Consider the following 26,727-nt stretch of genomic DNA (forward strand, 5'->3'; position numbering starts at 1 on the left):
TCCCTGTTGTTGTTGCCTTTCCACAGCGCAGGACATAAGAGGAAGCTGCAGATTCTAGGTGGGAGTCTGAAGGACCTGTGATGATGTCAGAAGAGGGAGGGCTCTGAGCTGCCATGTGATGCTCCAGCCCGCCCACTTCTGACATCACACAGGTCCTCCCTGTGCACCAGACAGCTCAGCGTCCAGCACAGGCAGGTAGGCAGCGATCTCCTGGCCCCTGCTGCTGCCTCCTCCTCCCCCGGACACACAGATTCTCCCCGGAATCAGTGCTGGGGAAACGGTGTGTCGCTGCTTAAGTGCAGTATTCATTTGCTGCTCCCGGCTCACCGCTCAGCTGATCGGTGGGCGGGGAGCAGCTAATAAATATTCACTGCACTTAATCAGCGGGGCCATGTGCTTTCCCCAGCAGCTGATTCCGGGCAGCGGGGACATCCTGAAGTGGGATAACAGTGCGATCCCACTCCCTGCTGCCCCCCTCCCCACATGCTATATCCATACTATAAGACGCACCCACACTTTCCTCCCAAATTTGGAGGAAAAAAAGTGCGTCTTATAGTCCGAAAAATACGGTACCTGTTTTTCTAATTGTGGAAAAACCCTTGGGTGGCATTTAAAAAAGATCAGAAAAATAGTTCCAAATTATTTAAGAATTTTATAACTAACTAGATGGTGGCCCGATTCTAACGCATCGGGTATTCTAGAATATGTAAGTAGTTTATTTATGAAGTTTTCAGAATAATGTAATTTATACACAGGATTCGGCCGGCCGGGCGCGACCAATTAGTGAAGCGTGGTTCAAATTCCACACCAATTCACTTCCGGACTGTGCCTGTTGCTGATTGGCTGGCCGGGCATGACCAATCAGTGAAGCCAGGGCCGGCTCCAGGTTTTTGAGGGCCCCGGGCAAAAGAGTCTCAGTGGGCCCCCCTGTTTAACACATACCACGATTCATGATGCACAGATACAGCAGAGAAATATAATATAGCCAAGTAGCATATAACACAGCCCATGTAGCATATAGCACAGCCACATAGCATATAGCACAGGCCACGTAGCATATAGCACAGGCCACGTAGTATATAGCACAGGCCACGTAGTATATAGCACAGCTCACGTAGCATATAACACAACCCACGTAGTATATAACACAGGCCACATAGTATATAACACAGCCCTGTATTATATTGCCCAGCCATGTATATTGCGCAGCTACGTAGTATATAGCACAGCCCACGTATTATATAACGCAGCCACATAGTATATAGCACAGCTCACGCAGTATATAGCACAGCTCATGCAGTATATAACACAGCCACGTAGCATATTGCCCAGCCACGTAATATATTGCACAGCCCACGTAGTATATAGCACAAAGATGCAGTATATAATACAGCTAATGCAGTATATAACACAGCCCACGTAGTATATAGCACAGCGATGTAGTGTATAGCACAGCCCATGTAGTATATAGCACAGAGACGTAGTATATAACACAGCCCACGCAGTATATAGCACAGCCCACATAGTATATAACACAGCCCAAGTAGTATATAGCAATGTGGGCACCATATCCCTGTTAAAAAAAGAATTAAAATAAAAAATAGTTATATACTCACCTTCCGTCAGCCCCCGGATCCAGGCGAGGTGTTTAGCGATGCTCCTCGCGACGCTCCGGTCCCAAGAATGCATTGCGGTCTCGAGAGATGATGACGTAGCAGTCTCGTGAGACGGCTACGTCATCATCTCGCGAGACTGCCATGCATGGCCCGGAGCGTCGGAGGAGCGGGAAAGGTGCCGGAAGGTGAGAATATAATTATTTTTTTTATTATTTTTAACATTAGATCTTTTTACTATTGATGTTGCATAGGCAGCATCAATAGTAAAAAGTTGGTCACACAGGGTTAATAGCAGCGTTAACGGACTGGGTTACACCGCGGCATAACGCGGTGTAACGCAGCCATTAACCCTGTGTGAGCGCTGACTGGAGGGGAGTATGGAGGGGGCACTGACAGAGAGTAGGAAGAGGCGAATTCGCGGCCGCGACCAATCAGCGATGCGGGATTTCCGTGACAGACAGACAGACAGACAGACGGAAGTGGCCATTAGACGATTATATATATAGATACTTATTATTACTAACTAATTTTAGAACTGTAATATATTTTCACCTTCCCAACATTATTTTATATGCTCTAATTCACTATTTTTGCTTTCAGAAATAATAATATATTGCTGTTGCAGAACACTTTTTTGTGTCATGGATACTTAACATCTGTAGTAGCATGTAAAGTTACTTGGATTCAATCATTATGATTTTATGAATAAAATGTCTTTATGCAAAATATTAAAAGTCTGAACCCTTGCAATCACTCATTGGCTTATAATAAGGATTAATAAGAATTTGTCATTAAGATATTTTTATGAAAAACACAACTCATACTGACCACAGTATCTTATTTGTGAGGCTACTAGATTGTCAAAAATTATACATCCCTGGAATGATTTTAGAGAAAATGGAAAACTTTTGTTCTTTGAGCTTCCCCTGGATACAGAGAGCGTTGATGTGGTTTTGCTATCTAGGAGATACACAGAATTGGAAAGAGAAAAAGATTAAAATTAAACTTAGAAAAATAATGTAATCAGTTTATTAACAAATAGTTTTAATTAATAGCAACAAAAATGTAAATTATCACTGTATTTTCCTTATATTAAAAAAATAGAAAGTGTCTCTTTTGGGAACGCAAACAACACTTTCCGGGGCACCAAAAACCCTAATGGTAACTTTTTTCCAAGATATGGAATATGACACATGATAAAAATAAGTTGGCAGCACGGTTTTGGGAGCTCTTAAAATACTGAGCCATACATAAGTTGATGGTAAGCAACAATTGTACGTGTTCCTTTGCTGATCAAGTAGCCATCACGTTGTGACGGTCTTAACTAAGAGCGGGGGGCCTCAAGTTGTCACTGGAACAGGGACCTTAACTATCTATGTCCTGAGGATACTCTTGAAGGTATAGAGAGGCCCTCGTCTCCAACCTTATTGTGCTCCTGTTAAACCTTGATCTGTCCCCTCCCCCACCACATGAGACATGGGGCAGAAATGTAAGGTAAACAAGACACAAAGACAAAACAGAGGTAACAGAAAACACCATCATACCACAGCACTCACCAAAAATGGGGAGGAGGATAGGGACAGGGAGTAAAAAACTAAATAGGAATAGGGACCAGGAGATAAACACTCACGTACTACAGCAAACTACAGATCAATACAATTACAACTCCCACTCCAACTACTCAGCTTAGCGCTTAGCACAGGAAGAAGTATCTTTCATTGGCAAAGAAGAAACGCCCAGAACTAGCTTATATAAGAAGATGAAATTATGTTAGCAGCTGGGAGCAATCACCTGTATGTTCCCAGCCAATATGGACATAGCACTTAACCGTGTCAGTACCGATAGAAAGGAAATAAATTTAAATAAGGGCACGAATCACACCATCACTAAAGAGGACCTGCGATTCATCACCTATTGTGACCTTCTTATTCCAGGTCTCCCGAGGGAATGTGACAGCTTCGTAAGAGTAGCAAACAAAAGAGCAGCAAAAATGATCTGTGTGTACTTCTCAACTATATTATAGACCAGTATATATATATATATATATATATATATATATATATATATAGATCAATCAAGATTTATCCTGTGAATGTCATTATTAATATCAGAAAGGTTTTAGGTCATTTCATTTACAATAGTCAACAACATTTTTTTCAGAAATGACGTTTGCTGTTTAAAGACTCCATGAAAACCTTTCCTTTGGAAAGTCTTTGGCAAATTCACCATTGAGGACAGTTTTATGTTGTGTCATGAACCTATAGCAAAAGTGGAGGTCAAAAGAGGAATGTTCTCTTCTTTTAGATTGGAAAGGGGTATCCATCAAAAGTCTCCCACGTGAATCCTCCTGTTTGATATGTTTTTAGAATCACTGGCCATTATAATAGGATCTGAGAATTGAATTAGAAGATTTCACTTTGGTTTATTTGAAGTCAAGATATTGCTCTATGTGGAGCAGGTTACCCTTAAGTATGAGGAATATGACCATCTAATGTTGATGATATTTGACACATAAATAAATTAAAAAACTCAATTAAAAGTAGTGGTCACATGAATTATCTTGGCATCAATATACCAAGATCTCCAAACATGGGACCATCTTTTGCTTTCTAGAGCAGAAAGAATTGCATTTTTAGAATGGTGATTTTGCTGAAGGTTTGGCACTATTTAGCAAAATGTCCACTCTGGTTTAAAAAAATCTTTAAAACTCTAAATTCAATCATAATGAGTTAATATGGAAAGGTAAAAGATCTTTTAATTCACCAAGATTATCACAAGACCTATAACTGAGGTAGAGTGTGTGAGTGTGTGAGTGTGTGAGTGTGTGTGTGTGTGTGTGTGTGTGTGTGTGTGTGTGTGTGTGTAGGATTTGCGTTACCTAATTTGTAATAATATTTTATTGCTGATCTTAAATTGTTGGGATGAAACTGTGTGAAACCAGATTATTCATGAAAATTTAGGATTAAGGAAAGGTTATAATGTCTATGAAGTTTGTAACTTGGCTTTTGGTCAACTATTAGTAAGGGTCTATATTAGAGATCCGCAGATATGACGAATTTCAAATTTGCCAAATTGTGTGAATTTTACCAGGAAATTTGAGTCACAACTAATTTATTCTCTGCAAATTGAATGTCGCTTACTATACTCTGGGATCTGGAGAGACAACTAATTAGTAATCACTGATGTCGCAACCTTACCACATATATTTGCAGACATATCTCAGCCTAGGATGAACCGTTGCAAGTTAAGGAACCCAGCCACGGCTAGAATTCTCAGCCTAACGTGAAGATGCAGCGTGCGGTGGAAGTAAGAAGATGCACTAAAATCGTAGGTGGGAGAGTCAACAGTAGAGGTGGCTGGAAAGGTGAGAAGTATTTTTTTAACCTTTTCCCAGCCCTCTACGATTCAGGAAAATGGTCGCCAAATGGTGACCATTTATCTGAATTCACATGGAGCAAATTACAAAAAAATCTGTTTTCTGAAGAATATAGATTTTTGTAAAATTTGACAATAAGCCAATAGTGACTACAGCTCACCAGAATTATGGGCTGTAGACATGTATCACTGATAATTCATAATGATATATAATGATTTTCCAATGTGTCCGTAAAAAAAATTGTCTGTGTTTTTGGTTCTCCAGGTTCACCTTGGAGAAGACTACAAATGATAATATAAACTTCATGGAACTGAGGCTGCAGAAAGTTACATCTGTAATTGGGCTATTCAACCTCATTAGTATGTTGTTTTGACTCTTTTCTTACCGGACGGTCCAGCTTAAAAGGAATGTTAAATGATAATAAAGTTAGCATAAAAGCAAGGGAAGAGAAAACTGGAGGGCAATATGAAAAATGGTTGTCAGAGAGGTCGATATATTGTGGTTGATTGGCTTACTCGGGTGCACACAGAGGTAGACACAGGTACACTGTCTCTTTAAATCTTCCATTGGTTTATTATACATACAGCATAAACGAATGTGAAGTGAGAATGAACACAGCCCTTCAGGCAAAACAGGAAAAACAAAACAAAATGGTATACAGCCTCTGTGGGGGATCTGTCCGCGCAGGATAACAACCACACACTGGTTAAAAATTTTTTTCCTCATGACACAAAGTGCTGTAGTTCCTCTCTCCAGCCCTACTTGACACTGATTGCTTCAGGAGGCTGACTAATTAAGTCCCAGACTACATCATGAGGTGGAGATAAGGTGGACAACCTCCCACCCACTCTATGGTTGTCCACAAAAACCCAGCCTTTCAACAAAATGACTAATTAAGCTCTCTCAACACTTAATCTGCTGGAGGAAATCTTTTGAGTTTTAAATCACTGAAGACTATAGCCTCAGCGAAACATATCTCCCTTCCAGCACCTTGCCAATGACTTTGTCACAATATATAGAGCCATCTTACCAAGACACGGTAAGGTGTAAAGCTATGTGTGTAGGTATAGGGTATGCGGTAACGTGTATACCATGGATCTGACCGTTCTCTTTTCTATGAGAAAAAGAAAGGATCATAAGCTTGTGGAGCGCCCCCACACCGCCGCAGGGCCGAGGGGTACCCGGAGCCGGGCCTCTAAGTCTCAGTCCTGGGGTTGTCACGGTGGCTAGACCCGGTCCGTGGCCCTGCCTGTCAATGGGGGACGTCCTGTGCAATAAGTGGTGTGGTAACGGTGCAGGTCGCGGTAAATAACGAGGACACCAGTTTGCAGTCTCTTTACCTCTTTACTGAAGATGTTGGAGACCTCAGTCCAGAGCGCTGTTAACTGGGTTCTCAGAGACCGGCCGGTCCAACGACACATCAGGTGTTCTCCTCACAGGTGGGAATCAGTATCTACCTTCTAGCGCTGTGTGTTGTAGTTCTTCCCTGCTGAGCTCCCGGGATAGTCCTCACAACTGTTTCTTTCTGTCTCTACTGTTCGTTCTCCGTCCTCCAGGTGATATGGTAGGACGCACCCGTATGACGGGGTAGGCCTGGAGTTCTTCCGGGACTCTAGAGTCGCCCCTCTCCCACAGCTGCCTCCGTTGTCTGCTTAGGTGTTAAGTGAGACAGCCAACCTGTAATTAGCTGTCCTGCCGTGGTTTGCAATGTACTTAAAGTCTCTTACTTGCTCGGCGTTCCGGCCACCGATTGTTTGCGCCTCAGCAAGGTGCTGCCTCTTTCAACAAAACCCCTGCTGGTATTCTCCTTTTCTGTATTCCCGTTGTTTGCTGGTTAGTTCTGCTCTGAGGAGTCTGCCAGGATCCCCATCCCTGACAGGTCCTCTCACTAGCTCTTCCCAGCTACTTCTCCCTGTCTTCCTGTCCAACCCCCAGTTTTACCAGAGTTGTGAGGAGTGGCCTACTAGATAGGACCACCCCCCCTGGTGGCCGGAGTGTGAAGTGTGGTGTGAGTGTACCTGATCAGAGAAACTCCTTAGTGCAATCAGACGTACCATAGCTCCCCATAGTGGCGGAGTCACAGTACTGCAACAACCAGGACTCTGGGGTGCTGCACTCCCCCCCGGTTAAATCCAGTACTCCGGGACTGGGAAAACAAGAACAATAATACATGTTAACAGGAAACACACAAACTTTTGAAATAGCATAACAATTGAACATAACAATGCTTCCCTTTACGGGAGGTGAGGATTCTTGAACGTTGCAAAAGTTAGGTCATGCACAGTTTATGACTCTCAGTTCAGTGGTTGAAACAGCGGAGACCCCGGGTAAACAAAGGGGTCCCCCTTATGAAAGTTTTTGAGCAATTCACTGTCCATTACTCTATTGTCCATTTTAACAACCTGTAACAAAAAGATATGCATACAACCATTTTTAATGAAATAGCAGCCCTTATCAATACCTCCACATTTTGTAGCGGAGGGGAGTTTGGTTCTGTGTGCTGCGTGTGGACCTTCGCAGCGCAGGGGTTGCTATTGGCCTAACAGGGCCCGCTATGCTTGCTACCGCTGGTGTAGTGCGCTGTCTTCTAACTACACTTCTAGTGAGTCTGGGTAGCACTGGCAGGTTGGGGCTCTCAGAGCTGCTGCTATCAACAGTGGGTACGGCAGGCTCACTGATAGCAGAGGGAGGATTTGCCGGTTCAACGGTCGGCATGGCTTCTTCAGGCAAGGCTTGTTGAGGTTGCGGGGCCGGATGATCTGGTTCCACCATTGTTTCTGGCGGGTCCGGCTGTTCAAACATTACAACAGGTACCGCAACGGCTTGGTTTATCAGAGTCCAGGACTGGGGAAAGTCACCAAGGACAGTATGGAACATTTTCTCCTTTTCCACCGGCGGGGAGATTTCTGGGGCCGTGCCCCTCTCTTTCAATTTATCGGGGCAGACCTTAAGGTGATCCCTGGATACCGCTGTCGAGGTCTCCCCTTTGTCCTTGCTGATGAGACAGACCTTAGTGTTGTCGAAGTCGGATGGCAAGATGGTATACGGTTCCGCTTCCCATTGGTCATCGAGCTTGTGTAACCTCCTCTTTCGTTTAAGCACTTGCTCACCAGGTGACAGGGAAATCGCAGGAGCGTGTTGGTTGTAGTCCCTTTCTTGCCTCTGCCTAGCCTGGGCGAGACTTCTCTCCACACACTCTTGCACTTCGCGGTACCTTCGCCGCCTTTCTGCATCCCAATCCGCATCCGGCGAGGTATCTTCGGGTACTAGGACCCCCATGTCCAGATCAACGGGTAACCGACTAGACCTTCCTCGCATCAGGTACGCTGGAGTACAGTTGGTGGAACTTACTGGGATGTGGTTGTACATATCCACCAAGTCAGGCAACTTTGTCGGCCACAGATTCCGTTCCTCCACAGGCAAGGTCTTCAATAAATCGATTACTACCTGGTTCATCTTCTCGCACATCCCGTTGGTTTGAGGGTGGTACGGTGTAGTTCTGATCTTCTTACACCCGTACAACTGGCAGAATTCTTGGAATACTTCTGCTTCAAAGGCAGGTCCCTGGTCGGTCAGTACCTTCTCTGGGTAGCCATGGGGCCTACAAAAGTGCTGCTGGAAGGCCCTGGCGGCAGTCCTGGCCGTTAGATCTTTAACAGGCACAACCACCAGAAACCTGGAGTAGTGGTCCACGATGGTAAGGGCGTAGATATAGCCCGACCGGCTAGGTGTCAGCTTCACATGATCCAGCGCGACCAGTTCAAGCGGCCGTTTGGTGATGATAGGCCGCAGGGGGGCCCGTTGGCTGTCACGGTCCTTTCTGCGCAGACTACATGGACCACACTCCCGACACCACTTCTCAATGGTTCTCTTCATGCCAATCCAATAGAACCTCCCTCGGAGTAGCTTCTCCAGCTTCTTCCATCCGAAGTGTCCGGCTCCATCATGGTAGGCTCCCAGAACCATGGGCGCATCTCGCCTTGGCACCACTATCTGCCACACCAATTCATGAGTACGTGGGTCGATGCTCCTCCTGCACAGCTTGCCATCATGGATAAACAGCTTGCTTCTTCCCTTCCACAGCTGTTGGGTTTCTTGTGGATCATCTGGGCCAGGGTGCAACCCAGCCTGTGTCAAGAGCTCCTTCACCTGACGGACCGCGGGGTCACTATCCTGGGTTTCTGCCCATCCGTGGTGGGGCAGGGGATTCAGCGTGGCATCCGGTTGGTTCTTGTGCCTGTTCTTCACATGGTGAGAGCTCTGAGTGGCTTTGGGGCGATGGAAGGCAGGCAGCTCCACCTCTTCAAGTGCCTCCGGGTCTTCTCCCACTTCTGGTAAATTGGGCATTCGGGACAAAGCATCGGCATTGGCATTCTGGTGCCCTGCCCGATATTTGATGGTGAAATCATAGTTGGACAGCCGGGCCATCCACCGCTGTTCCAAGGCCCCGAGTTTGGCGGTATCCAAATGCGTTAGCGGATTGTTGTCCGTGAAGACGGTGAATTTCGCGGAAGCCAGGTAGTGCTTAAACCTCTCCGTCACTGCCCAGACAAGGGCAAGGAATTCCAGTTTGAAGGAACTGTAGTTGTCAGGGTTCCTTTCCGTGGGACGGAGTTTCCTGCTGGCGTAAGCGATCACTCTTTCCTTGCCGTTCTGGACCTGAGACAGCACGGCTCCTAGTCCCACATTACTGGCATCTGTGTACAGCACAAACGGTTGGTCGTATTCGGGGTAAGCCAGTACCTCTTCCCCCGTCAGCGCCGACTTCAAGCAGGTGAAGGATTCCTCCAGCTCTTCGTTCCAATCAAAGGGGGTTTTCCTCCCCTTGGTCTTCTTTGGTTGGCCCACCAGCAGATTTTGCAAGGGTGCGGCCTTCTTGGTGAAATCCTTAATGAATCTCCGGTAGTAACCTACCAACCCGAGGAACTGCCGGACTTCGTGGAGGTCACTAGGCTTTGGCCAGTCCTGGATCACTGTGACCTTGTCGGGGTCTGGGGCCACTCCTTCAGCGCTCACCACATGGCCCAGGTACTGCACTTTAGGTTTCAGCAGATGACACTTGGACGGTTTCACTTTTAGGCCGAATTTGGACAAGGCTTCAAACACCTCGGCCAGGTGCTTCAGATGGTCTTCGTAGGTTTTAGAGAAGACTATGACGTCATCCAGATATAGCAGCACGGTTTCAAAGTTCAGGTGTCCCAGGCAGCTCTCCATCATCCTCTGGAACGTTCCGGGAGCATTGCACAATCCGAAGGGCATGTAGTTGAACTCACAGAGGCCCATTGGCGTCGTGAAGGCCGTCTTTTCCTTGTCCGCCTCCGCCACAGGAACCTGCCAGTACCCACTGGTGAGATCTAAGGTAGAGAAATAGTTAGCAGATTTTAAAGCAGCCAGAGACTCCTCTATCCTGGGCAGTGGGTATGCGTCCTTATGTGTAATGCGATTCAACTGTCTGTAATCAACACACATCCTCATTGTACCATCTTTCTTTTTAACAAGGACTAACGGAGCCGCCCAGGGGCTACAGCTGTCTCTCACCACCCCAGCCTCCTTCATTTCCCGCAACATGTCCTTGGCACACTGGTAATGAGCTGGGGGTACAGGGCGATATCTCTCTTTTATGGGTCGATGATCTCCCGTGGGGATGTGATGTTGGATCCCTTTCACCTGTCCAAAATCTGAGGGGTGTTTGCTGAATACCTGTTCGTACTCGTGTACCACCCTGTAAGCCCCCTGTATTTGATGAGATGGGGTAGAGTCAGTGCCCACATGCAATTCCCGACACCAATCTTTCGAGTGCTCTGCAGAACCTTTGTTCTCCGCCACGTTTGACGGGCCCAAAGGTTCAGGTGTCTGTATTACACTATTATTGACAGTGAACAGTTTGGCGAGCGTAGTATACTTGGTTAGGTGGACCTCTTCCTCCCCACAATTGAGGACACGTACAGGCACTCTCCCCTGTCGGACGTCTACCACCCCCCGGGCTGTCAGAACAGTAGGCCTATTGTCTGAATATACAGGTTCTACCAAGGCCTGGTAGTCCTTACCCCTGAGGCCTATGGCTGCTCGACACCATATTAACATTTCACTCTTGGGAGGTATCGCGATGGGGTTTGAATCACTTACAGTGACACGACCAATCTCACCACCAGTCAGCTCTACCTGCTGTCTCTGCATCAGAGCTCTGATTTCCTTCTGCAGGGCACGTTGCTCACTGTGGCCAGCGTTTTCTGCCACCTGTTGCAACAAAACAATCACTTCTGCAAGACAATTTTCTATAACATTAGTACCAAGAGTCATCATGGGATTACATTCTCGACGATCAATATCTACAATCACAATCCCTTGGGCTTTCAATTCCACCCACCCCACTTTGATGGTGACCTCCTTATACCCCACTTGTGGCAATGGCTGACCATTACTGGCGATTATGGTGAAATCATCATCAGGGCCACGAGTAATATCAGCGTCCTCCCAATACCGTTTGTAGAGCACGTAAGGTATAGTCGTCACCTGAGAACCGGTGTCCAGCAAAGCATTCAAGGGGATTCCATCAATCACTACAGGGAGAACTGGTCGTCCTCCAATGTACTTGGTTCTCCAATGCTGCGGGCCTGACCGTCCTACTCCTGGGGGTTGGCCCTTTGCCCCAGGGGTTGCTCGTTTAAAGGACAGTACCTTGCAAGATGGCCCACCTGGTGACAGCGGCGGCAGATGGGTCGTCCATCCTGGTGGAAGCGATCGTCGGGCCGGCTCCTGGTCGGCGGAGTCCTCCTCTGTCGCATCCAAGGGACATCCTCCGGGCTGGAAGCCAACTGGATCTTCTCTTTGGGGGCCTCCTGTAGGGACTGCACCGTCCGGGCCAGGGCAGCAACGCTCTTGGTTAGCTCTTGCATCTGGAGACGAAGTCCTGCAGGGGAGTCGTCCTCGAAGCTCTGGGCGTCGGCCTCCGCGGCAACTGGGGTATCCGATGCCACCTCCTGGTGGTATGTGAGAGCGGGGCGCCTGGGTGGTACTGCGCGGCTGGGCTGTCGCTCCTGCAATGCCTGGATAGCTTTATCTTTAAACTGCGCAAAAGTCAAGTCTGGATTTTGCATGGCCAGAAAGTGCAATTGGCCCCGCTGGTGACTGCACAGGAGCCCCTCAATGAACCGCTCCTTCAGGATTTTATCTTCATCCTGCATGCTGCCGGGGTCACTCTGCTTAATGGCCCGCATCGCTTCCTGGAGATTAAGGGCATAGTCCCGCAAGCTATCCTGTGACTTTTGTTTGCATCCATAAAAAGTCAGTTTAATCTCTGTAGCAGTGCGAGTGTCAAAGGTGGCTTTAAGCTTGGCAAAAATCTGTTGTGCAGTTCCTTTATCCTCAGCGGGCCAGGATTTCAATTCCCTCAGAGCCGCCCCAAAGAGTTGGCCGGTTATCATATGGACCTTCTGGGGCTCGGTTAGGGGATAGAACTCGAGCATGCTGCAGAGCCCTTCTTTAAAGTCAGTGTACGTATGCGCCTCCCCAGAGTATCGTGGGAGCCAGGCCGCTCCGGGCAGGTAGGGCATGGAGAAGGGCATTATGGCTTTTGCATTAGCGGCAGTGTCCGACTGGCTGATGGGGGCAGCGGGTTCTGCGGCAGTCAGTGGTGGTATTAGGGCCGCGGCTTCGCCCGCTGCGGGGACCGGAGCTGCCCCTGCGTCCGCGGCTGCGACCGCCACCTCCTCTCCTCCCGACTCGGACATGGCCGTCCCTTCCTCCCACTAACCTGCTGGAGGTTGGAGTTCCTCTTCCGGGATTGGCGCCTCACCGCGCTTTCCGTTCCGCGCTTCTTTTGGCTGATCCCGCCCACGTAGCTAAGGCTCCTCCCTCCGCGCGCGGCAATGGCGAATTTTGGCGGCAAATGGCACAGCACAGTCTTTTCAATAAAGTACAGTCCAAGCACAATAACTCACAGTTCCAAGGCACACATGACCTGATTCTTCAGGCTTAAGTAAATCCTGTTCGTGACGCCAAGTTGGAGCGCCCCCACACCGCCGCAGGGCCGAGGGGTACCCGGAGCCGGGCCTCTAAGTCTCAGTCCTGGGGTTGTCACGGTGGCTAGACCCGGTCCGTGGCCCTGCCTGTCAATGGGGGACGTCCTGTGCAATAAGTGGTGTGGTAACGGTGCAGGTCGCGGTAAATAACGAGGACACCAGTTTGCAGTCTCTTTACCTCTTTACTGAAGATGTTGGAGACCTCAGTCCAGAGCGCTGTTAACTGGGTTCTCAGAGACCGGCCGGTCCAACGACACATCAGGAGTTCTCCTATGGCCCACCTGGTGGCCGGAGTGTGAAGTGTGGTGTGAGTGTACCTGATCAGAGAAACTCCTTAGTGCAATCAGACGTACCATAGCTCCCCATAGTGGCGGAGTCACAGTACTGCAACAACCAGGACTCTGGGGTGCTGCACTTGCACAGAGATAATCACAGATGTCCATCATTTCTAATATGATCTGACTATAACTAGCACTCAGTGAGGTCAGTTATCAAAACACGTTTTTACTTATGTGGTAAACGAAAGATGGTTTTTGCTATTTAATCTGAAAGCAGCATAATATAGGGCAAGTGAGTCTGATTCCAACAATGTTTTACTTAGTTTATTGGGTGTCTAAAGAGACCGCAGGCAGTAGCCAAGGCTGAGCTTCTGCTTCATAACAGCCCGGTCCTTTACACGAAAATCGTGTCCCAGTCCCAATGTGCTATCAGGTGTGGGGTGCATCACACTCACTTGTAGGTTGCAGGACTCCGCTTTCTTCAGGTCTCAATCTTCAGGAGCCGCTGCACATAACTCCGGAGATACGCAGCTCATTTCAACAATCAAACGTTTACTGGACAGTTCAAGTTCATCAGATTGTAACATGCAATATTGGGCAAAATACTTCTTAGTTCCTGTTTCCTTAATACAGTGCATTTTCAGCATTACTATCCATTCCTCCTGTACAATCCCTATACTTAATGTTCCTGTCAGACCCAGGAGTTTCCAATCCAGTCCCGCAGAGCACCCGGGATCCGGTCCCTTCTCTTCATGCAGTTCCACATACATCATTACCTGTATGCCAGAGGATAAGGCAGTCTTCGTAGTACCTCTACCGAGCCTTGAGCTTCGAAAGTTGCAGGAATGTCCCAAACAATAAATGGTTGCCCACTGCACCTTGAACTTGACCTTGGTTACTGTACTTCCATATCTGACTGCCTATCAAGAAGTAGTCTGCTTTCCCTGGCACTAGCTCTTCTTACTGTGGGCTAGCCTTGCGGCCATGGCCTGACCAAGAAAACTGTTATGCCCAACCGTGGCACATGTGGATTTGTGGACCCACTGTGCCACAGGGCAGGGTCTACCCAGAAAGGGGCGTAACTGGAGCCTCTAGTGGTGAGGTCACATCGGGACCAGGGGACTACGGATACAGGACACAAACCTGACAATTCACTTGTAGTACACCTTACTAACTAATGATTCTACACGTTGCTTGGTGACTCCCTAGGGGAGAGGGAGTCTTTTATACAATATACCTCACAGCTATTGACTGGGAGCCATCTTTCAGGTGCAATACCTTATACTAAATGCCTCTCAGCAACAAGCTGAGAGCACTTATTATATGCACATGCTGACCCTTTAAGAACAGGGAAGCATGCTCACGCACATACTAGGCGTGCTGCTGGGAATTGTGGCACGCACCAGGAAGCAGGAGAGTTGCCCGGAGACCATGCCATGGGGCTAGGGCAGTGGCTAAGCCTGTGACCCTGCATGGATGGAGAATGGGACTGTACAGTAGCACCGGCAGAATCGCTACAGCTAATATTGACTCGTAACTCTGTCGGACCATGCAGTATGTTGCTGGGCAGAATTAACCTATCACCTACATTCTATCATCCCTACTTAAATACAGTCACTATCTTCTAACAGTATGCACCAAGCATATTACACTTACACTGCATATTACACTCTATTTTATGTCTTAAATTTTATTCTATGTCTTACCCTATGCTTATTCTGCACTGTACACTACTCACATTATTTCTAATCTTTACATTATTCATATTACTATATCACAATATACACTAAAACTCCCAGGATATAGCTTACACTTCTCATGACACAATATATGTAAAGGATGCATGGCATTATTCAAATAATGTAATTGTTGTCTTCAGGGGCAGGAACACAATAGCAGAGTCCACCACTTTTACAGGTTGAGCAGTTGTGACAAAGCATTCTTCTTAGACATAGTATGTAGCAGAGCTAAGACAGCTAACCCCACCCACACCACAGCTCTCTATGAATATGAGGAGGCAGAGTTGGACCAGGAGGCAAGAGGGCACTTAGTCTGATAATTCCCATGTCATTAAACCTTCATTGTAAGTAAACAACAGCACACAGCCTGATAAGTGACACATAATTGAAATATGTGTTTCATCCTCTATCTCCTGCTGCCCTCAGATGATATAGCAAAAGCCTGCTGACATATTCCCATTAATAACTAAATTACTGTGCTCTCATACAGGATTGTGCAAGAGTTTTAGGCAGTTTGCAAAGAAAAATGCTGCAAAGTAAGGATGCTTTAAAAATAGAGGTGTCAATAATTTATTTTTATCAAAATGCAAAGTGAATAAACAAAAGACAAATCCAAATCAAATATATATACAGTATATATATTTGGAGTGATTGCCCTTTGTCTTCAAAACAGCATTAACTCTTCCAGGTACACTTGCTCACACTTTTATAGGAATTGGCAAGGAGGTTGTTCCAAAAATCTTGGAGAACGAAAAAAAAAACCACAGCAAAAGGACATAATAAATTAAAAAAATACCGTATATACTCGAGTATAAGCCGAGATTCTCAGCCCATTTTTTTAGGTTGAAAGTGCCCCTCTCGGCTTATACTCGAGTCATTGTCCCAGGGAGTTGGTGGGGGAGCGGTAGGAGTGGCGGCTGTCACATCATACTCACCCCCTCCTGATGAGGTCTCTGCACGTCCCTGCTTCTCAGATGGTCTCTGGCTTCGGCAGCTCTTCCTGTGTTCAGCCGTCACATGGTACCGCTCATTAAAGTAATGAATATGGACTCGACTCCACTCCCATAGGCGTGGAGTGCATATTCATTACTTTAATGAGCTGTACCATGTGACCGCTGAACACAGGAACAAGCTGCCAGCGCAAGAGACCATCTGAGAAGCAGAGACCGTGCCAGGAGGGGGTGAGTATGACGGGGAAGGGTGAGCCATGCGATATTCACCTGTCCTCGTTCCACCGCCGGGCTCTGTCTTCCGCGTCCTCTGGCTGTGACGTTCAGGTCAGAGGGCACAATGACGTGTTTAGTGTGCACCCTCTGCCTGAACAGTCTCTGCAAAGACCCAGAAGACAAAGCGGCGTGCGGTAATGGAACAGGGACATGTGAATATCGCAAGTGTCGGGGGCCTGAGCCAGCGGCGACTACAGCACCTGGCCCCCATAGCGCACCGGTGTCCCCACCTGTTCAGGACACCGGCACCTGGCCAGGTGAGTATGTCATTTTTTTTATCGCAGCAGCATATGGGGCATATTATTCTTTGGAGCATCTTATGGGGCCATCAACCTTTATGGAGCATTATATGGGGCATATTTTTCTATGGAGCATCTTATGGGGCCATCAGTAACCTTTTATGTAGCATTATATGGGGCATATTTTTTGTATAAAAACACATGCAAATAGTCAGCTCACCTGAATGTCGGCTGTTCCTCATCTGTTCCTGCACGGAAAAGTTGAGCATACGATCCACAGGAAAAATACGATAAATCCAGCAGGAATAGAATTAAAACCAGTCTCTGTTTATTTCTTCATTTAAAAAATGGTAGCTATGGTAAACCACTCAAAAATATGAAACATAATTGCATCTCACAGCATATCGTACAAAATGTCAAAGTATAGCAGCATTAATCCGATGCGTTTCGACTGACGTCTTAATCATGGCATGTCTGGATTGAAACTAAACAGTTTTTATGTTTCCTACTCTGAGAGCATCACAACTGCATCCAATTATGTTAATTGTTTCTCAAACAACACCTCCAACTTGCTGCAACATCATGTATTTGAATATTGGAACCATTCAAGAAAAGAAAAAAATAAAAGAAAAAAGGAAAAGACCAAGGTTGTATATACAGTACACTGTAAATTAAAAACTAAAGGAGAATACTTACAAAAATAATAAGACATAACTAAACAAAAAAATGTTTTCTACTAATATTAAGTCTTGTCTGGAATTCAGACCATGTGGATTTCTAGTCTCTAAGGTAAAAATCCAAAACGATTCTCTATTTAGCAATTTTCTTCTATGATCTCCACCTCTCGGTGATTTGTAAACTTTTTCTATGGCACAAAAAGAAAACGCCGCTGTATCTCCTCTATGTACATTAGCAAAGTGCTTAGATACTGAAGAAGATGAAAACGCTGTTGGATTATTAGCATCCGACAAATGCCTGCGGATCCTGCTTTTCAATGCACATGTAGTGCACCCTACATATTGCAACTTACATATGGTGCATTCAATCAAATATACAACACTAGATGGTGGCCCGATTCTAACGCATCGGGTATTCTAGAATATGTATGTATGTATGTATATAGCAGTCACATAGTATATAGCACAGGCCACGTAGTATATAGGAGCCATGTAGTATATAGCAAATACTACGTGGCCTGTGCTATATATTATGTGGCTGCTATATACATACATACATATTGTAGAATACCCGATGCGTTAATACAGGCCACGCAATATATAACAGTGGCCACGCAGTATATAGCAGCCACGCAGTATATAACACAGGCAACATAGTATATAACACAGGCCATGCAGTATATAACAGTGGCCACGTAATATATAGCACAGGCCACACAGTACATAACACAGCCCACATAGTATCTAACACGTAGTATATGGCAGCCACGCGGTATATAACGCAGCCCATGAGGTATATAACACTGCCCACGCGGTATATAATGCTGCCCACGTAGTATATAACACTGCCCACGTAGTATATAGCAGTGTGGGCACATATCCGTGTTAAAAAAAGATAATTAAAACAAAAAATAGTTATTTACTCACCCCCTGGGATCCAGCGAAGCTGTCCCTATGCGCGCGGCTGCCGCCATCTTCCGTTCCCAGGATGCATTGTGAAATTACCCAGATGACTTAGCGGTCTCGCGAGACCGCTAAGTCTTCTGGGTAATTTCGCAAAGCATCTCTGGTAGCGGAAAATGGCGGCAGCCGCGAGCGCATCGTCGGACCACGGAGGGTGAGTATAGCAGGTTTTTTGTTTTTTTAATTATTTTTAACATTAGATGTTTTTACTATTGACCCTGCATAGGCAGCATCAATGTTAAAAACTTGGGGACACACAGGGTTAATAGCAGCGGTAACGTTACCCTCTGGCATTAACCCTGTGTGAGCGGTGAGGGGAGTATGGAGCAGGCGCCAGGCACTGACTGCAGGGGAGTGGGGAGGGACTAATCGGACTGTGCCCGTCGCTGATTGGTCGCGGCAGCCAGGACAGGCAGCTGGTGAGACTAATCAGCGATGCGGGATTTCCGTGACGGAAGTTGCAGACAGAAAGACGGAAGTACCCCTTAGACAATTATATATATAGATACGAATCATTACAATTAATAAAATCTCTGATAGCAAAATGTCTATGATTTTGTTGTGAATGAAATATGTTCGTTTTATTAACAAACTGGCATACCAAGCAGCGTTATGCTCCACATCTGAAAAACCCCGTACGATTTAGCCATGTTTTTTTCCCCTAATTTTTGTTAATATCCTGTCCATTAAATAAACTTGGCGATAAAATGGATCCTAGTGTGGGTGCTTTCTTTGCTTCATACGAAATATTATTAGAGATAATGTTTTTTATTTTACTATCTTGATTTAATATAGAGATATATCTCTTAATTATATTCACAATATCTTTATATTGGGGGCTATATTCTGTTGTAAATGTGATGCAAGAAGTATTATTACTTGGGCTGGTTTTCTCTTTATACAATACAGTATCTCTATCTATTTTTTCTATACGTGCCTTCGCTTTGTTTAATGTCCAATCTGGGTACCCTCTACCAGATAGTCTATCACATACCTCTTCTTTTTCTGATTTGAACATGACTGGGTCTGAACATTTGCACTTGATTCTTATTAACTCACCATATGGTATGTTATGCTTTATATGTGGTGGATGGCAAGAGCTAGCTGCTAAAATACTGTTGCTAGCAGTCGGTTTGTGGTAAGGTGCAATACAGACTTTAGTTAATCTAGTGTCTGCTATTAGTAGCAATAAGTAAGTTTCAGATTAAAGGTGTTGTTGTAGCTGTTTGCGTTCTGACCCAATGTCAGACATGCCAGATCTCCAGTGAGGCCAAATCAGGAGGTTACGCCCTTCATTTACAAGCGCGCTTGGAGAAAAAGGAAGATGTACACAGATTGTGATTGTGATATAAGAAGCAAGAGGCAGTATTTTATACCATTTACAACAAATGTAACTCATGTAGCCCCCCTTGTTACCCTGGGTCATGCTGACCTTTATTTCCCACGTACCCAGAACATGCTGTTTGCTGACTATTGCAAACATGTAAGATAAGATATATAAAATCCTTGAATCGTAGACTACAAGACTACTGCATCATAAGAACAAATTCTAAACACATTCTAGGAATTAAAGGCAAAAGGCAATTAAAGACAAAACATTAACCCTTCTATATCAGTGTTATTATTCATTTAATCCACAACATTTTTTGCTTGTATCTGTGTGCCCTTCCAAACAAACAATAAGTCGTCTATGAATCTCCCAAACCAGACGATGTGATTTTTATAGAGGTTATCATCACTATATAGAAAAATTTCCTCCCATCTCGCCATTATCAGATTAGCTAACATGGGAGAAAATTTAGCACCCATGCTCACTCTTGTATTTTGGACAAAAAAGCGGTTGTCAAAACTAAAATAATTATGTTTTAACAAAAAATAAGTAGCTGACATCAAAAAGTCTTTGGTAACTGTATCATATGGACTAAATTTCTCTAGATGATGTGACAAACTATTCATTGTTATATCATAGGGTATAGAGGGGTAAAGCCCTATTACATCACAAGATAGCCAACTATATCCTTTCTCCCAGACAAATTTCTCAAAAACTCCGGCTATAAATTTAGTATCCTTAATATAGCTAGGTGTTTCTAACACTAATGTTTGTAGATGGTGATCCACCCAGGATCCAATCCTCTCTCCTAAAGCTCCTATTCACGCCACTATCGGTCTCAATGGGGGGGAAATATGATCTTGTGTACTTTCGGTAAAGCATGGTATATGGGAGTAGTAGGAAATTCAACATATATATACTCTGACAATTTTTTATCAATTGCTCCCGTGTATAAACCATCTTGTAAAGGATCATATAATAATTTGTTATAGTCCTGCATAGGATCATTTTTCAGTTTTGTATAAACATTAGTGTTTTCCAGATCTTCCAAAACAAGTTTTTTGTATAAATTTGCATTCAATAGGACTATTGTACCACCTTTGTCCACTTGGCGTACAACAAGATCTTCATTATTCTTAATTTCCTGCATCGCTTTTCTTTCCCCTTTTGTTAAGTTGTTATAAGAGGTATTTTTTTGTTTTTCAATGTCCATTTTAAGCTCGATGAGTTCTTTTTCCACGATTTCCTGGAATTGATCTAGTAAGGGGAATTGAGATTGTATGGGATCGAAAAACCGGTTACTGGTCATGAAACTCTTGTTCAGATTGCCCATTTCCTCTAGCGATTCCGTTTGTAAGTGTCTTAAACATAAATATGCTCGTTGTTCCTCAAAATCCCTGTAAGAGAATGTATTCCTCGATAACCCTTCTTCATTTATATTTGGGATCTCATTGATCTGTTTAGGATTTTCATCATAAAAGTGGCATTTTAATGTCATATTTCGTGCTAATTTATTAATGTTTAATATTGTTTTGAAGACATCAAATTCGTTGGTTGGCGAAACCCCCAATCCTTTACTTAATACATTCATTTGTTCTTGGGTGATAATATAACTAGACAAATTCCATATAGGTATGTTTAACGGCGACAGGACCTGTTTCTGTTCGGATAGCGTCTTGTGCTTCCTCCCTGCACGTTATCTCAGTTTTTTGAAAAGATACCAATATTTAAAGTAGTCCCAGAATTATTTTTCTTTTGTGATGTCTGTTGTATTTCAATGTTTGATCCAATAGATGAGTCAGAGAAATCATCAGTGGTTGTTGCAAATGATGTGTCTGAAGCATAATTCATATTGCCAAATGTCACTCGATTATTTCACTTATTTGCTCATTTTTTCAAAATAGAGAACGTTTTTTTGTTCCATTCATATACCTGATTATTAGAATAGTCTTCCATATTTCTAGAAATTTTGTTCATTTTAATGTCCATTATGTTCTTCTCCAATTTATCAAGATTATTAGTTAGTAGTGATGAGCGAATATACTCGTTACTTGAGATTTCCCGAGCATGCTCGGGTGTCCTCCGAGTATTTTTTAGTGCTCGGAGATTTAGTTTTCATCACCGCAGCTGAATGATTTACATCTCTTAGCCAGCTTGATTACATGTGGGGATTCCCTAGCAACCAGACATGTAACTCTTCTTACTCTCCTGTGCTTCACTTCTCCAACACACTCTCTACAAATTGTTTGGATTTCTCCATCTCTCTTTCTTTCCAGGAGCTGCAGCACTTTCTTGTGGCTGCATTGCCCTCTGCTTCCTTCTCTCCTGTCTCTCTAACAGGAACTAACTGAACTTTCCCTCCAGACCAGAATATATCTAGGGGAGCCACCCACAAGCTGGATCAGAGCTCCCCCTTCTGGCCTGAAGTGTGAACATGTTGCATGCTTGTGTGTACCTGATAAAGAAGATCCTTCCTTGCTTCCAAGCATGACATCACTCTTCCTGTGAGGAAAGCAATGTCACTGTGACAACCAGGAACCTGAGGTGTCACACTTGCACACAACTATTTGTCTCTTAATGAATTCCCTGCCAGAGTGCGCACTCAGAATGGAGTACGGATATGGTAGAAAGTCTCTGGAGGCCGGAGCTCACAGCTCATACTGGACAGAGGACAGATACAATAGAAATGTATAGGCTTTTTTTTATTGTATCTGTACTCCACTTTGCATACTTTGTGCTTCTGTCTCCCGAGGAGAAGACTTCTCTGCTGTCTTTTGACCGATTGGTTGGGGTATCAGAACCCTCACCCATACCAATCTGTAGGTATGTAAAGTGCAAAATCTAAAAAAATGCATCAAAATTTAGTTAGGCAGGTGTCACACTTGCGTGTGCAATGTGAGACACTCGCGCGAGTCTCCCGCATCAATTCCTGGCACTGCCGCCGGCACTCAGGACCAGAGCGTGCGGCTGCATGTATTTCTATGCAGCTGAACGCTCCAGTCCAAACCGCCAGCGGCAGTGCTGGGTATTGATGCGAGAGACTCACGTGAGTTTCTCGCATTGCACACGCAAGTGTGACCGCGGCCTTACTCTTCAAATCTTTATGCATGACTCTGAAATTAGATCTCTGGACCCAATTGAGACCCTTTTCCGCCTTGTGCACTGAAGAGGCAGTGAGTGACCTATGAACCCCTGTCCTTCAAGTTCTTGTATCATGCCTTGCCCCTTCTTGTCTTGCACAATGTATAAGTTTTGCTTGTAGTCATTTCTTAATAACCCTTTTCCATAATTTACTTTGGACAACCAAAGCTTTACAACCACATTGCACATAATCTCGCAAAAGTAATATGAATACATAAATGGAAGACTTTGTCAATGTCTAGACGGCAACCTGATTCTTCTTCTTCATCTTAAAAAAACCCCTTTTTATTAGCGCCATTGCCCTTCAAGAATCTTCTTTCAAATTAAACACACTATGTTAGAAGGAGCAGAGATAAAGAGAGCAGTTTATCTGTCACCTTCTGCGTCTTCTTAACACATTCAGCCTCTGCTTCGAGTCAAAAGATAATTACGCAAATTTATCACAATTGCCAATCAAGGTGCAATGAACGGGGCTCTCATTCCTTCCACAAAATTAGCTCCCGCCACATGCAAACATGCTGTTTTCCATCAGAAAATCAATGTCAGGGAAATTACACCTTTCAGCGAGATGCACAAACAGCCGTGACATGCCATGACCGCCTCGCGGCACAGTTCAGAGATTAACCCTTCTGCAGATTACCTGCATGCTTAGTGTTAATTTAACAAGTGGTGTCATTATATTTCTGCCTATGATATTAACATAATAATGTAAGATTATTCATTTGGTAATATGCAAAGTAATGAAATATAGATGTGGGGTCTAACTCGATAAGTAGAACGAATCCTTCTGTGTCACTGGGTTCATTCTGCTGGAAGCGCGGCTAAAGAGATTTTATATTAAAAGGATGACTCATGCTGAGATGTTTTCCAAGGCCAACTTTCCATGTGCAGATACAGGTGCATCTCACAAAATTAGAATACCATCAAAAAGTTAATTTATTTCAGTTCTTCAATACAAAAAGTGAAACTCATATATTAGATAGAGTCATTACAAATAGAGTGATGTATTTCAAGTGTTTATTTCTGTTAATGTTGATGATTACGACTTACAGCCAATGAAAACACAAAAGTCACTATCTCAGTAAATCAGAATACTTTATAACACCAGCTTGAAAAAATGATTTGAAAATCCAAAATGTTGGCCTACTGACATGTCTGTTCAGTAAATGCTCTCAATACTTGTTCGGGACCCCTTTTGCATCAATAATGCACAATTCCACATGCTTTGGAGGTGGCAGTGGGGCCCTTACCCATTGGGACCTTGTGTGCCTGTCAATGGTATGTCCGCCTTTGGCGAGGTCACATGGCAGCTGTATGCGACTGATTTCATACACTATATATGAAGAATGGAGGAACATTATACAGGTTTAGCCCAAGTCTCATTAATACATGTAACCATGGGAATTCAGAAGAATAGCATTCAGTAAAGGGGGCAGCTTTCTTATTAACCCCTTCACCCCGTAGCCTGTTTTCAACTTCCTGACCAGGCCATTTTTTTTCAATTCTGACCACTGTCATTATGAGGTCATAACTCTGAAACGCTTCAACGGATCCTGGTGATTCTGAGATTGTTTTCTCATGACATATTGTACTTTATGATAGTGGTAACATTTCTTCAATATGACTTGTGTTTATTTGTGAAAAAAACGGAAATTTGGCAAAAATTTTGAAAATTTTGCAATTTTTAAACTTTTAATTTTTATGCCCTTAAATTAGAGATACTTGAAATATGAATAGCAAAATGGCTTTTTGAACATTGGGAAAATATTTATGAGACGCTTTGCACAGAATTTGCCCAAATAGTGTGAGCCCATCAACCATCGTCAAGGTGGCCTCATTAATCTGATGGGTCCCTGATCTCCCTGTCCAAATGTGAAAACTTACCTAAGGCTAATGTCTGTATGCATGGGTGAATGTGGACACCTCTCTCAGTAAAGCCTACATATATGGGTTGGCCGGAACCAAGTGTGATTAGATGTAATTATAAACCACATGGTGATGGGAGGAGTGCTCAGTCAGTAAGCTAACATAGAAATGACAGAAAAACGACTGGCACATCCAAACTAGTGTGAATAGGTGCATACCAGGAGAAGCTGCCTCATATACAATATACAAAAAAAGGGTTGCACTCTATCATGCCAAAGCATGTTGAATATGAAATACATGAAATATGAATAGCAAAATGGCTTTTTGAACATTGGGAAAATATTTATGAGATGCTTTGCACAGAATTTGCCCAAATAGTGTGAGCCCATCAACCATCGTCAAGGTGGCCTCATTAATCTGATGGGTCTCTGACCTCCCTGTCCAAATGTGAACACTTACCTAAGGCTAATGTCTGTATACATGGGTGAATGTGGACACCTCTCTCAGTAAAGCCTAAATATATGGGTTGGCACGATAGAGTGCAACCCTTTTTTTGTATATTGTATATGGAGGTAGCTGCTCCTGATATGCACCTATTCACACTAGTTTGATGTGCCAGTCGTTTTTCTGTCATCACTTAAATTAGAGAGTCATATCTTACAAAATAGTTAATAAATAACATTATCCACATGTCTGCTTTACATTAGCATAATTTTGGAAACATAATTTTTTTGTTAGGAAGTTATAAGGGCTAAAAGTTGACCAGCGATTTCTCATTTTTACAACAAAATTCGCAAAACCATTTTTTTAGGGACCACCTCACACTTGAAGTGACTTTGAGGGGCCTATATGACAGAAAATGTCCAAAAGTGACACCATTCTATAAACTGCACCCTCAAGGTACTCAAAACCACATTCAAGAAGTTTATTGACTCTTCAGGTGCTTCACAGGAATTTTTGGAATGTTTAAAAAAAATTGAACATTTAACTTTTTTTTCACAAAATTTTTACTTTAGTTTCAAATTGTTTTATTTTACCAAGGGTAACAGGAGAAATTGGACCACAAAATTCGTTGTACAATTTGTCCTGAGTATGCTGATACCCCATATGTGGGGGTAAACCACTGTTTGGGCACATGGCAGAGCTCGGAAGGGAAGGAGCGCCATTTGACTTTTCAATGCAAAATTTGCTGGAATTAAGATCGTACACCATGTCGCGTTTGGAGAGCCCCTGATATGCCTATACAGTGGAAACCCCCCACAAGTGACACCATTTTGGAAAGTAGACCCCTAAGGAACTAATCTAGATGTGTGGTGAGCACTGTGAACCCCCAAGTGCTTCACAGAAGTTTATCATGTAGAGCCGTAAAAAAAAATCATATTTTTTTCACAAAAATGATTTTTCGCCCCAAATTTTTTATTTTCCCAAGGGTAACAGGAGAAATTGGACCCCAAAAGTTGTTTTGCAATTTGTCCTGAGTATGCTGATACCCCATATGTGGGGGTAAACCACTGTTTTGGCCCATGGCTGAGCTCAGAAGGGAAGGAGCGCCGTTTGACTTTTCAATGCAAAATTGGCTGGAATTGAGATCGGACACCATGTCGCGTTTGGAGAGCCCCTGATGTGCCTAAACAGTGGAAACCCCCACAAGTGACCACATTTTGGAAAGTAGACCCCCTAAGGAACTTATCTAGATGTGTGGTTAGTACTTTGAACCCCCAATTGTTTCACTAAAGTTTAGAATGTAGAGCCGCAAAAATTAAAAAATAATTTTCTTTTTCCACAAAATGATATTTTAGCCCGCAATTTTTTATTTTCCCAAGGGTAACAGAAGAAATTGGACACCAAAAGTTGTTGTCCAATTTGTCCTGAGTACGCAGATACCCCATATGTGGGGGTAAACCACTGTTTGGGCGCATGGCAGTGCTCGGAAGGGAAGGAGCGCTGTTTGACTTTTCAATGCAAAATTGGCTGGAATTGAGATCGGACACCATGTCGAGTTTGGAGAGCCCCTGATGTACCTAAACAGTGAAAACCCCCACAAGTGACCCCATATTGGAAACTAGACCCATCAAGGAACTTATCTAGATGTGTTGTGAGAACTTTGAACCCCAATTGTTTTGCTAAAGTTTATAACGCAGAACCGTGAAAATAAAAAATATATTTTTTTCCACGAAAATTATATTTTAGCCCCCAAATTTTTATTTTCACAAGAGTAACAGGAGAAATTGGACTGCAAAAGATGTTGTCCAATT

This window comes from Ranitomeya variabilis, chromosome 5, assembly GCF_051348905.1.
Source record: "Ranitomeya variabilis isolate aRanVar5 chromosome 5, aRanVar5.hap1, whole genome shotgun sequence".
Classification (NCBI taxonomy): domain Eukaryota; kingdom Metazoa; phylum Chordata; class Amphibia; order Anura; family Dendrobatidae; genus Ranitomeya; species Ranitomeya variabilis.